We start from the raw sequence: 13,878 nt of genomic DNA on the forward strand, positions 1-13,878 counted from the left end.
ACCCATGTCCTCAGATGAATACCTGAGTCTCTGGATTACTGCACTGATGATATTACTGCTTCACTACTATCTCCCCACTTCTGGCACTGTGGATGATGAGTTTCCAAATAGGATTTCTATAATATTTTTATTTTCTGAAGGGGAAAGAAAGGATGTCAAGCCATTGGGATAGTATCAGAGGAAATGTTTTGACATTGTTACTATTGAAGTAGAGAAACTCTAGTAATAGTGTAAGTGAATTTTTTTTTGCAAAGTATCAATAATACGAGCGTTTAATGAAGCGCATTTTAAAATGTGTTAGGTTTCCCACATTATTGCTTTCCGTCTTTAGATTAAGAAATGGTACGCATGTTGAACAAGCCAGAATCTGTCACCCACAACATTCAGAAGTAGAACATTCAGGTTAGGTCTCGATGTGAATGGTGCTATGGCATTCCAGGAAGAGGGAGGGAGCTGAAACAGGTGAGAGTGAACTCGATGTGTAAGGGGCCTGCTGAGCTTTTATGGCAGCCAAAACATTACTGTATAAATGGATCTTAATAAAAGTTAGACCTACTTGATAACCATTAAAAGGGAATGTGCAGGATCATGAGCATACTCATTGCTTTATCACCATTCTGAAAACCTGCAGTACTAAATAGTCTTACCAGATATCCATATTTCACAATTTGGCAATAGCAGGGGGCCCACTTGAGACACAGTGGTAGTTTCCAAATCCCTGGACTGGGAGACTCATGTTCAAGTTCCTCCTGCTCCAGAAGTATGTAATAAAATTTCTGAACTGGTTGTTTAGAACATTAGGTTTAACAATTGCAGGTATGTGCTTTCCTAAATTTGTAGCCCTGTTTATTATTGTCAAAGTTATTTGTTGCCACAACTGCTACAAAAATTAATAATGCTGCCAACTGTGGTTGATCACTGAAATGGTGGCCAAAACAGCAAATGGAACTAAAATAACGATAGAAGTTGCAAATATTTTGATGATATCGTGCCTGATACTAATCTTCAAAATGATAACTTTTTCATTAACCAGGAGATATTAAATATTTTGCTTGCTTTATTTAGTTTACAAATGATAAAACACACAAGTGCAGTGGTTAATTATGTTATTTGGTCTGTAAAATTTACATCCCCAACTGCAAATAATTGTAGTTTAGATTCAATGAGTTACTCATACTTTTGCAATAAGAAGAACTTAATGTTGCGAAGGATTTCAATTTATAAGTAGCCAGTAGCTTTGTTAGAAGTACTGACCTCCCAACAGCTACAAAATGCTGTTTAGAAAATAAATTCCATGAATGTAGTAAATGTATGTCACAGTACTGATGTTGAAAGGTCTTGTTCATTTTGTACAGAAATAATTTTGATCATGATGCGTGTGTGATGTTCGTTGGATAGCAAGACTTTATTGTAAAGCTGTCTCTTTATACCAATTTAGTATTGTGATTTCTGCATAATGCACAACATCATGGTTGAAATAATGACATGGACATTTCCTAAATTTGTGTGAGACATTTATAATATTTAAAGATTGAGTAGAATAAAAAATCATCATCAGAGATCATTGGATGAAACTCAACCTTGTGCAAATTCTCTGGGATTCACCGTTTCTCAGCGCAAGACCTGTCAAATTGGAAGTCAATGCTTCCCTCATTTATAACAAGCATTAAACACACTGCCTTGCAAGTAAAGATCCCAATGTTGGTTGACAGGCCCCACATGAAATTGGTCATCAACCCTGTTGAGTTTGATCCTCATATGTTCTAGGTAATTAGTGGACTAAAAACTCGAACTCGTGCCACAAACAGGTAGGACACTGGTTTAGTTGCATTTCTGTGAAGCCAGAAGAAGCTGAAATAATTCAAGCATCACAAATAATAGTCCAAATGAATGCCAGTTTGGTCTCTGCTTACCATACCTCCCAGTTTCCCACCTAGAGTCATAAAGTCATACAGCACAGAAACAGACTCTTTGGTCTGATGTCAACTCGGTATCCTAAACTGGTCCCATTTGCCTGAATTTGGCCCATATCCATCTAAACCTTTCCTATTCATGTACCTACTTAAATGTTGTAATTGTACTCACTTCTAACACTTCCTCTACAGCTCATTCCATACATGCACCAACCTCTGTGTGAAAGATGTGCCACTCAGGTCTCTTTTAAAGCTTTCCCCTTTCACCTTAAACCTATGCCCTCTAGTTTTGGACTCCCCTACCCTTGGAGAAAGAATCTGGCTGTTCACTTTATCCATGCTCCTCACTATTTTGTAAACCTCTATAAGGTCACCCACCAGCCTTGGATGCACAAGGGAAAATGTCCCAGCCTATCCAGCCTCTCCTTATAACTCAAACCTACCTCAGATCTGTGTGCCAGCTTAGCATAAGAGCCAAGCAAAATACCTAAGGCATTCACTGGAGATATGCATCTGATTCCCAATCAGACCTGTCCAGTTTCATACAGATGACATTTGTTCCATCCATTTTGCTGAATTTGCTTCCATATCGTTCAACCCATATTACAAGTGATAAGTTAGTTATTTGGATCTACAACAGTCCAAACATCCTACTCAACATCAATAGAATAATTTACCTCTCATCACTGTCCGGTAAACAACTGGATGCAACCTGCAGATACAGTATTGTGACAAGCGTTATGTTGATATTTTAAACAGGTCAGAAAAGCTGATTGAGCCACTGTGCTCAAACACTGTACAGTGTTTGTCTCATATCTATTACTTGCTTGTAAGTTGATGAAACATCTATAATAAATTTCTTATGTAATTTCTATATATGCAATGAGAAAAAAGTACTCCCAATTTCTTCCTTCAAAACAGTATTTTCTTAAAACAAATAACGTAACCAGGTTGTTTTTCCATGAAATCATTCTACATTTATTCCTATTTAAGTCTACATGGCGTGATCCCTGAAGCAACCCATGTCATGATCTTGTGTATACTTAATGTATTATTAAAAATATAATTTTTTTAAAGAAGCCCTATGAATTTCAGATTGTACAAAATACATAAATTGTGGAGAAGCTTTTTTTAATTTTGCTGTGAATTTGGATGGAGAGAGAGAAACAAATAAATCAACGTTTGTTTAAAGTTCTCATTTCAATGTTACATTGACTTGAGGATCGATTACTGCAACAACTTACATTTATATAAACAATCGCCTATGGTTCTCTAGCATCTGTAACATGGCAAAACATCCAAGGCTAGCACTTCTATTCCCCTGCTAGTCCAGTTTTTACCTTAGCAACATTGGCAAACATGCCCTCAGGTGTCTTGGTCATTAGAATCCTGGATGCTAACAGCGCAGAAGGAAGCCTTTCAGTCTGTCATGTCAACACCAGTCAACAAAGATCTGACTACACTAATTTCATTTACCAGCACTTGGCCCCCAGAAAGCAATAGCAATACAAGTGACTGTATAAATACTACTTAAATATAATGAGTTTCTGATTCAGCCACTCTTTCAGGTAATGAGTTCTAGATTCCCACTACCCTCTGCGTGAAAAAAGAATTCTCCTCAAATCTCCTCTTAGACTCTATCTCTTACCTTAAATCTATATCTCCTGCTAATTGACTCCTCCACTATTGGAAAAAGTGCTGATGTATACAACCTATCTCTGTCCCTCATTATTTTAGACACATCCGTCAGGTCCCTTCTCAACCTTTGCAGCTCCACAGAAAACAATGCCAAAGCACAGGCAGCATTCCGGTGAGTTTGCTCTGCATCCTATCTTGTGCAATCACATCCTTCCTATAATGCAGTGTCCAGAACTGGATGTAGTACTCCACTTGTTGCCTATGCCGTGATTTATATATGCAGTTCCAGCATAACCACCTTCCTATTGTCTTCTACACTTTGGCTAATGAAGGCAAGTATTCCCGTATGCCTTCTCAACCAGCTGATCTGTCTGCCCTGCTATCTTCAGGGATTTGCGGCTATGAACATCAGGCTCTCCTTGATCTTCAGTACTTTTCAGGTACCTACCATTCAGTATACAAAGGAACCTCGATTATCCAAGTATTGGATGATCCGAAGAAGATTTCAAGGTCCTGCAAAAACGTTACATCAAAGAGGTAAGTGTATTCTATTTCCCTGTACTGAAGAAGATGGGAAAATGTTGGCAAAAATAAAGAAACACAAGCAGCTGAAGCATCACCAACTGGATGTTTTTTAGGTAAGGGTTGTTACATAGCCCTTTACAAACGTAAGTGTTTTACAGTAATCCTGGTTCATTAAAAAAAAGGCAGAGAACGTAAATACATGCGCGAGGAGGGGTTTCCATCTTTCTATCATGAGACTGAGTTCCCGGAAACTGATACTGTCAATGGTCTTGCAATCATTGAAGCTGTTTGGGACCTTGTTTAATGCTGGGATTTCATGGAAAGGGTTTAATTCTTCACATTTTAACCTGTAATTTGCAGACTGCAAAGATTAATTTGTTTAAATGGCAGACTCATTAAAATGATAGATTTAAACAAATTCTCCAGTAGAGCACAGCATTAGATCAGTATGGCTTCCCCTGTTTAAGCTAAAATTGATTATCCGAATAATCAATTATCCAAACAAAATAGTGCCTGCCCATCTCGTTCAGATACAATTCCTCTGTAATCAGTTGCCTTTTTAGTCTTCCCAAGTGCATCACCTCACACAGTTCTGAATTGAATTCCATTTGGCATTGTTCTGACCAGTCCATTAATATCTTCCTGCGGTTAACAATTATGCTCTTATTTACCATCCTACCAATTTTCGTCTCATTCACGAGTTTCTTGATCAGACATTTAAGACCAAATAATAAATGTACACCACAAACAGCAAAGCCCCAGCAATGAGCCCTGCAAAACCCTAATGGAACCAAGCTTGCCATTAGAAATGGCCTTTGACTACCGACCTCTGCTTCCTACCTCTAAGACAATTTTAGATCCAGTATGTGACTTTGCCTTGAAATCCATAGGTTCTTACTTTTGTGATCAGTCTGCCATGAAGGACCTTATCAAAAGCTTTATTGAAATCCATGTACACCACAATAGGTGCATTACCCTGACATTTCTGGTTACCTCCTCAAAAGATTTGGCCAAATTTGTCAAAACATTCTCTTCACAAGCCTATGCTAACTAACCCTGATTAATCTATTTCTTTCCAAGTGTAGATCTATGTTGCCTGTCACAATTCTTTCTAATATCTTTCCCACTATTCAGGTCATATTGACTGGCCTGTAACTTTCTGATCTAACCCTATATTTCTTTTTTAATAAGGAGACAATGTTAGCAGATGCCTAGTCCTCTGGTATTTCACCTGTACCCAGACAGGATTTGAAGGTTATTACCAAGGGCCCCATGATATCTCCACTTTTGCCTCCTTCAACTGGATATCATGCAACTCAGCTGAGCCTACGGATCATTTTTAAGGCTTTTATTTCAGTCATTTGCAGGATGTGGGCATCGATGGCTAGACCAGCATTTATTGCCCATCCCTAATTGTCCAGAGGGCAATTAAGAGTCAACCACTTTGCTGTGGATCTGGAGCCAGATGAACCCCAGACCAGATAAGATGGCAGTTTCCTTCCCTAAAGGACGTTTAGTCAACCGGATGGGGTTTTCTGACAATTGACAATGGTTTCATGGTCATCATTAGACTCTTAATTCCAGATTTTTAAAAATCTTTTAATTTCTTAAATTTTGTTTGTTTTGTATTTTAGTTTTGTTCATTTTAATTTTTGTTTTATTTTGCTCTTAATTTTTAAAAATTTTGTTAAACATTTCAGAAATTAATAGTTCTCACTCTCTCCAAGTTTATTTCATCTAATATTGCACAGGCCATCACCGTAATATCTGTATCTGACTGGTCCTTTTCCATTTTGAAGACCAACACATTATTAATGGAAGTCTGAATTCACATCTTCTGAGTTCACTTACAGATTATCTCTATAGTCCGTTCCTAATAGACCCTACTCATTTTCTTGCTCTTTTTAGCTATTTTACTCAATCCATTCAGATGTTATCATAGAATCCCTACAGTTTGGAAACATTCAATTTGGCCCAACAAGTTCACACTGACCATCCAAAGAGTAACCCAACCACACACATTCCCATACCCTATTACTCTACATATGCATCTAACCTACACATCCCTAACACTATGGACAATTTTAGCACAGCCAATTCACCTAACCTGCACATTTTTGGATTGCAGCACAGATGAGTTGCATGATAACCAGTCGGAGGAGGCAAAAGAGGAAATATCATCTGGCCCTTGGTAATAACCTTCAAATCCTGTGTGGTCACAGGTGATATATCAGAGGACTAGGCATTTGCTAACATTGTCTCCTTATTTAAAAAAAGAGCACCCAGACGAAACCCACAATGACAATGTACAAACTCCACACAGACAGTTGCCCAAGGCTGGAATTGAACCCAGGTCCCTAGCACTGTGAGGCAACAGTGCTAACCTCTGAACACCATGCTGCCTATTATGATACAGCTTTTTGGCGGATGGGACTTGAGCCATGCACTGGATATTCTGAAGTAGGAGGGTGAGCAGCCAGAGGTCATGATCCTTTTTGGTACTAGTGACATAGGCTGAAAGAATGATAGGGTCTCACAAACAGAATCTAGCGAGTTAGGCAGGAAGTTGAAAAGCATAACTTATTGAATTGCAATCTCCGGAATACTACTGTGCCACGTGCTAGTATGGCCAGAAATAGGACGACAATACAGTTTATTGTGTGGCTATGGAGCTGGTGTGGGAGGGAGGGATTCAGATATTCTGGATCATTGGGATCTCTTCCAGGGCAGGTGAGCCCTGGACAAGAAGGAAGGGTTGTGTCTGAACTGGAGGAGTACAAATAGCCTTGAAAGAGTTTGCTAATATACTCAGAAGGATTGAAACAAATATAGCAGGGTTGGGGGTGGGGGAACCAGAGCAGTAGGCCAGCATGTGGAGTGCTGGAAGAGAGGGGCTAAATCAAGTAAGTCGAGAGGGAACAACAGATGGGACCAGGTTAATGAACACACCAGGACTGGCAGTCTGAAGTTTTAATGCAAAGCGTATAACAGATAAGGCAGATGATCTTAGAGCCTGGATTCGTACATGGGATTACAATTTTGTAGACATGACAGAAACCTGATTCCAAGAAGGGAAGAACTGGCAGCCCTGGGGTTTAGATGTTTCAGGAGTGATAGAGACGATGTAAAAAGGATGTGGGAGTTTCATTAGTGATTAAGGAGAATGTTACAGCTGTATTAAAAGAGGACATCTTGGAGAAATCATCCACTGAGGCAATATGGGTAGAACTCCAGAATAGGAAAGTTGTAATCAATATGATGGGGTTATATCGTAGGCCTCCCAATAGAGGGGCAATTATAGGAACAGATACATAAGCAGATTATATTAATATGTAAAAACAAAACAATAGGGTTGTAGTGGGTGATTTGAATTTCCCAATATTCACTGGGTCTCCCTAGTGCCAAAGGCTTAAATGGGGCAGAATTTGTTCAGTGCATTCAGGAGGGTTTCTTGAAAAATATGTAGATTGTCCAATTGGGGATGCAGCCCATATTTGACCTTATTTTGGGAATTGAGCCCGACCAGGTGATCAATGTTTCAGTCAGAAATTTGGCAATAGTGATCATAATTCTGTAAGTTTTAAGATAGATATGGAAAAGGAGATGACTAGACTTTGAGTAAAGGTGCTAAATGTGGAGAAGGCTAATTAAACAATATGAGGCAGGAATTGGATTGGGGCAGCTGTTTGAAGGTGAATCCACATCTGATATGTGAAAGTCCTTGACCAGTGAGGTGCCACAAGGATTGGTGCTGTGTCCACTACTTTTCATCATTTATATAAATGATTTGGATGTGAACACAGGAAGTACAGTTAGCAAGTTTGCAAATGACACCAAAATTGGAGATGTAGTGGACAGCGAAGAAGGTTACCTCGGATTACAATGGGATCTTTATCAAGTGGGACAATGGGCTGAGGAGTGGCAGATGGAGTTTAGATAAATGTGAGGTGCAGCATTTTGGAAAAGCTAATCTTAGCAGGACTTGTACACTTAATGGTAGGGTCCTAGGGAGTGTTGCTGAACAGAGACCTTGGAGTGTAGGTTCATAGTTCCTTGAAAGGAGAGTTGCAAGTAGATAAGATAGTGTTTATTGGTCAGAGTATTGAGTACAGGAGTTGGAAAGTCATGTTGCGGCTGTACAGGATGTTGGTTAGGCCACTTTTGGAATATTGCATACAATTCTGGTCTCCTTCCTATCGGAAAGATGTTGTGAAACTTGAAAGGTTTCAGAAAAGATTTCCAAGGATGTTGCCAGGGTTAGAGGATTTGAGCTATGTGGAGAGATGAAATAGGCTGTGGCTGAGGCTGAGGGATGACCTTATAGAGGTTTATAGAATCATGAGGGGCATGGATAGGATAAATAGAGAAAGTCATTTCCCTGGGTTGGGGGAGTCCAGAACTAGAGGGCATAGGTTTAGGGTGAGAGGGTAAAGATATAAAAAGGACCTAAAGGAGCAACTTGTTCACACAGAGGGTGGTGCGTGTATGGAATGAGCTGCCAGAGGAAGAGGTGGAGGCTGGCACAAATGCAGCATTTAAAAGGCATCTGGGTGGTTGTATGAATAGGAAGGGTTTAGAGGAATATAGGCCAAGTGCTGGCAAATGGGACTAGATTGGGTTAGGATATCTGTTTGGTATGGACAAGTTGAATCGAAGGGTTTGTTTTGGTGCTGTACATCTCTATGACTAAAGCTCAGGACAAGCATCTTCCTGTGAGGATGAAACATAAGGATGGCAAGATTGAGGAACCTTGAATGATGGGGATGTTCTAAGTTTAGTCAAAAATATAGCATAAAAGGAGTACATGTAAGATTTAGGAAACAGAAAACAAGCAAGGTCCTTGAGGAGCATAAAGGAAACAGAAAATAACTTAAACAAGAAAGTTGGATGGGCTATGAAATGTCCTTGGTAACTAGGATTCGGAAGAATCCCAAGGCAGTTTACACACATATTAGGAGCAAGAGGGTAACTAGGGAAACTGTAGGCCCACTCGTGAACATATTATGTGTGCAGCTAGAGGAAGTGGATGAGGTCTTTAATGATTACTTCAAATCTATATTTACCCAAGGAGAAAGACATGGATGATGATAAGTGTAACAAGGGGTTGTTGATACTCTAAAGTATGTTGACATATTAAGGAGGAGGTGTTCAGTATCTTTAAAAATAATTCCCCAGGGCATGATGGGATCTATTCCAGGATACTGAAGGCGGCAAGGAAGGAGATTGCTGAGACCTTGACAGAAGCTTCGCATCCTCTTTAGCCACAGGAGAGATCCCAGAGGACTGGAGAATGGCCAATGTTGTTCCTTTGTTCAAGAGGGAAATAGGGATAATCTAAGATATTATAAGCCACTGAGCCTTACATCAATAGGAGGGCAATTATTGGAGAAGATTCCTTGGGACAGTACTTACTTGCATTTGGAGAAGAATAGACTTATTAGGGTTAGTTGGCATGACTTTATGCAGTGGTGGTCTTGTCTCACAAACTTGATTGAGTTGTTTGAGCAAATGACAAAGATAATTGATGAGGATAGGGCAGTGAATATTGTCTAAATGGAACTTACTAAAGCATTTGACAAGGTCTGTCATGGTAGGCTCGTCCAGAAGATTAAATTGCATGGAATCCATGGTGAATTGGCAAGTTGGATACAAACTTGATTTGGCCATAAAAGACAGAGAGTAGTTGTAGCAGAATGCTTTTCTGACTGGAGGTCTGTGATCAATGGTGATCTGTAAAGATCAGTGTTGGGACCTCTGTCATATATCAATTGATATATTGGTGATCTGATTAGTAAGTTTGCAGATGGCATAGAAATTGGTGGAGTTATGGCAGATGGAATTTAATCTGGACAATTGTGAGGTGATGCATTTTGAGATGTCAAATGCAAGAGGAAATATACAATGCACTGTAAATGGCAGACCCTTTGGAGTATTGATATAGAGGGATCTTAGGGTGTTAGTCCATAACTCCCTGGAAGTGGTAATACAAGTTGATAAGCTGGCAAAGAAGGCTTATGGCATGCTTGCCTTCATTGGTCTTGAGTATAGAAATGAGCAAGTCATGTTGCAACTCTAAGACTTTATTCAGGCCACATTTGGAGTACTGTGGGCAGTTCTGGTCACTACACTATAGAATGTGGAGGTTTGGAGAGGGTGCAGAAGAGAATTACTAGAATGATGCCTGAATTGGAGTGTATTAGAGTCATATAGCACAGAAACAAACCCTTTGGTCCAACCAGTCTATGCCAACTATAATCTCAAACTAAACTAATCCCACCTGCCTGCTCATGGCCAACATCCCTCCTAACCTTTCCTATTCGTATACTTATCTAAATGTCTTTTAAACATTGCAATTGTATTCACATGCACCACTTCCTCTGGGAATTCATTTCACACATGGACCACCCTCTGTGTAAAAAAAGGTGCCCCAAAATCTCTCTCCTTTCACCTTAAAAATGTGCCCCTTAGTCTTGAAATCCCCCATCCTAGAGAAAAGACAGTTACCATTAACTCTATCTATACTTCCTGTTATTTTAAAAACTTCTATACGGTCACCTCTCAATCTCCTATGTTCCAATGAAAAAAGTCCTAGTTTATCAAGCCTTTCTTCATAACTCAAATCTTCCATACCCGGCAACATCCTGGTGAATGTCTTCTGAACCCTCTCCAGCTTGGTAATATCCCTCCTATAACTGGGTGACCAGAACAGGGCACAGTACTCCAGAAGTCTCACCAAGGTCCTGTAAAACCTCAAAACATTACTTCCCAACTTCTTTATTAAAAAGACTGAGCAATGAAGGTAAGTGTGCCAAATGCCTTTTTAACCATCCTGTCTATACAAGTTTCAAAGAATTGTGTACCTGAACTCCTAGATCCTGCTGTTCTACAACACTACCCAAGAAGTTGAATAAACATGGATTGTTTTGCTTGAGTGTTGAAGGCTGAGGGGTTAACCTGATACAAGTATATGAAATTATGAGAGGCATGGTTAGGATAGTTGGAGTCTCTTTCCATTGGTGGAAATATCGAATACTAGACGGCAAAGTTTTAAGGTGAGAGGGGAAATTTTTTTTCCACAGAGGGTGGTAGGCGCCTGGTCTATGCTGGATTAGTGGTGCTGGAAGAGCACAGCAGTTCAGGCAGCATCCAACGAGCAGCGAAATCGACGTTTCGGGCAAAAGCCCTTCATCAGGAATAAAGGCAGTGAGCCTGAAGCGTGGAGAGATAAGCTAGAGGAGGGTGGGGGTGGGGAGAGAGTAGCATAGAGTACAATGGGTGAGTGGGGGAGGAGATGAAGGTGATAGGTCAAGGAGGAGAGGGTGGAGTGGATAGGTGGAAAAGAAGATAGGCAGGTCGGACAAGTCCGGACAAGTCAAGGAGACAGTTACTGAGCTGGAAGTTTGAAACTAGGATGAGGTGGTCATCCTAGTTTCAAACTTCCAGCTCAGTAACTGTCTCCTTGACTTGTCCGGACTTGTCCGACCTGCCTATCTTCTTTTCCACCTATCCACTCCACCCTCTCCTCCTTGACCTATCACCTTCATCTCCTCCCCCACTCACCCATTGTACTCTATGCTACTCTCTCCCCACCCCCACCCTCCTCTAGCTTATCTCTCCACGCTGCAGGCTCACTGCCTTTATTCCTGATGAAGGGCTTTTGCCCGAAACGTTGATTTCGCTGCTCGTTGGATGCTGCCTGAACTGCTGTGCTCTTCCAGCACCACTAATCCAGTATTTGGTTTTCAGCATCTGCAGTCATTGTTTTTGCCTGGTCTATGCTGCCAGAGGAGGTGGTAGAAACAGAAATTCGAGCAAAGTTTAAGAGACATTTGGACAGACACATGAACAGGCAGGAAGTAGCGGGATATGGATTGTGTGGGCAGATGGAATTAGTTTATGATAGCATCATGGAAGAAATGGTAGGCCAAAGAGCCTGTTCCTGTGCTGTACTGTCCTTCTCCAGAGTTATGGACACTACCACTGCACCATAAGACCTCAAATTCTTGCATATATTTTAAAAACCTCTTAAGGTTTTCCTTTGTTTTTATTTTGCCCATCCATGGTTTCTCACATTCCGAAATTCACTTTCCTAAATTCTTTTTTGTTATCCCCAGTACTTCTGTACTCCTCAAGGGATTCTGCAGTATTGTGCCATTACTATCTGTCATTAGCTTCTCTTTTTTTTTCCCTTAATCCTAATCTTTATGTCCTTTAACAACTAGGATTCTTCAGTCTTGGTTCCACCCTGTCTTTATAAGAATATTTTCTCATTTAATGCCACCTACTACTCACAATATTACCTGTAAGTAGATGTCCCAGTCAACTCTGATCAAATTGTACCTTAGTAGAATTAGCCTTGCCCCAGTTTAGAATTTTTATTCCGGGTCAATCCTTATCCCTTTCCATAATTATCCTAAATCTGATCTGAGGCCATTCTCTTGGATATAGTCCCCTACCGAAACACCTTTCTCTAGCCTGAGGTGATTTCCAAATATTAACTTCAGATCTGCCCCCTCCCACATGGGGCTAGGGACTGGTTAAAAAAAAAGTTCACCTGGATGCCATTTAAGATTTTTTCTCCCTCCAAATCTTGCACAGTAAAACAAATTCTTGCATATATTTTAAAAACCTCTTAAGGTTTTCCTTTGTTTTTATTTTGCCCATCCATGGTTTCTCACATTCCAAAATTCGCTGTCAGAATTTTTGAACAGTTAAGATAACCCATTACTGTCTTATTATTTTCACAATTTCTCTATTTGATTCACAATCACTCACTGGCTGTTTTGGGGCTAATGGTACACCATGTTTATTCCTTTTTAAAAAAATTTTTACTTCTACCCATATGGTTTAATTTTATGATCCTTCCAAGATATCCCACCTTCTCATTGATATATTGATTTATGGACCAATATTGAGACCCACTCAATATCCACTCTTATCCCATCTGAATATTCTAAAACCAGAAACGTCGAGCTGCTAATCCCACCCATCTTTCTACCAAATCTTGATTGTAGCAAAATATCATACACCCATGTGCCTACCTAAGCCCTCAGCTTGTCTATCTTAATCCTTAGGCTCCTTCCATTGAAATATATTTCAGTCATTCCTATCTTGTCTAACTATGCTACCTTTGCCTTCCAGACTCATACACCGGCATTTCAACTTCTAATTCCATCTCAAATTGCTTTCCCTCTGAACTACTTGTGAGAATCCTATCCTGCAGCCAATCTAATCCACTCCAATCGCATTCGCTAACCTCCCTGTGAAGATGTTGACCCTATTCCTGTTCGGGTTTGACGTGTCCAACTTGTACAGGTCCCACCTCCCCCAGAAATGGTCTCAATGCCTCAGGAATCTAAAGACCTCCCTCTTGTAACATTTCTCCAGTCACGTGTTTATCTGTTCTTTTTTTCCTGTTATTATCCTCACTATTGCATGGCACGAAGTAATCCTTTGTAGTTCCTTAAAATCTGCTTTGAGGACCTCATTTCTCTCTCTTCCTATCTCATTAGTCCCAACATGGATCATGAAATGGTGTTGTAGAATGCTTTCTCTGCAGCTGATCCAAGATATTGTTGAGACTGGCACTTCGGAGCAGCTTTTGAAGGAGGAAGTCAATATTGGCATGCCAGTCGGCCTGTATGACACCCCACAGCTTGGAGGTAAAGGCACCTGGGAAACTACGTACCATCCTGTAGTCACATCTATGGCCATAGAAACACCCATTGCAAATGAATCCCCTGCCACTACTGCCCTTTCACACTTCATTCTCCATCCCGAGCCCACGGCAGCCAGACCAGTC

This window comes from Chiloscyllium punctatum, chromosome 3 (assembly GCF_047496795.1).
Source record: "Chiloscyllium punctatum isolate Juve2018m chromosome 3, sChiPun1.3, whole genome shotgun sequence".
In the NCBI taxonomy this organism is placed as follows: Eukaryota; Metazoa; Chordata; class Chondrichthyes; order Orectolobiformes; family Hemiscylliidae; genus Chiloscyllium; species Chiloscyllium punctatum.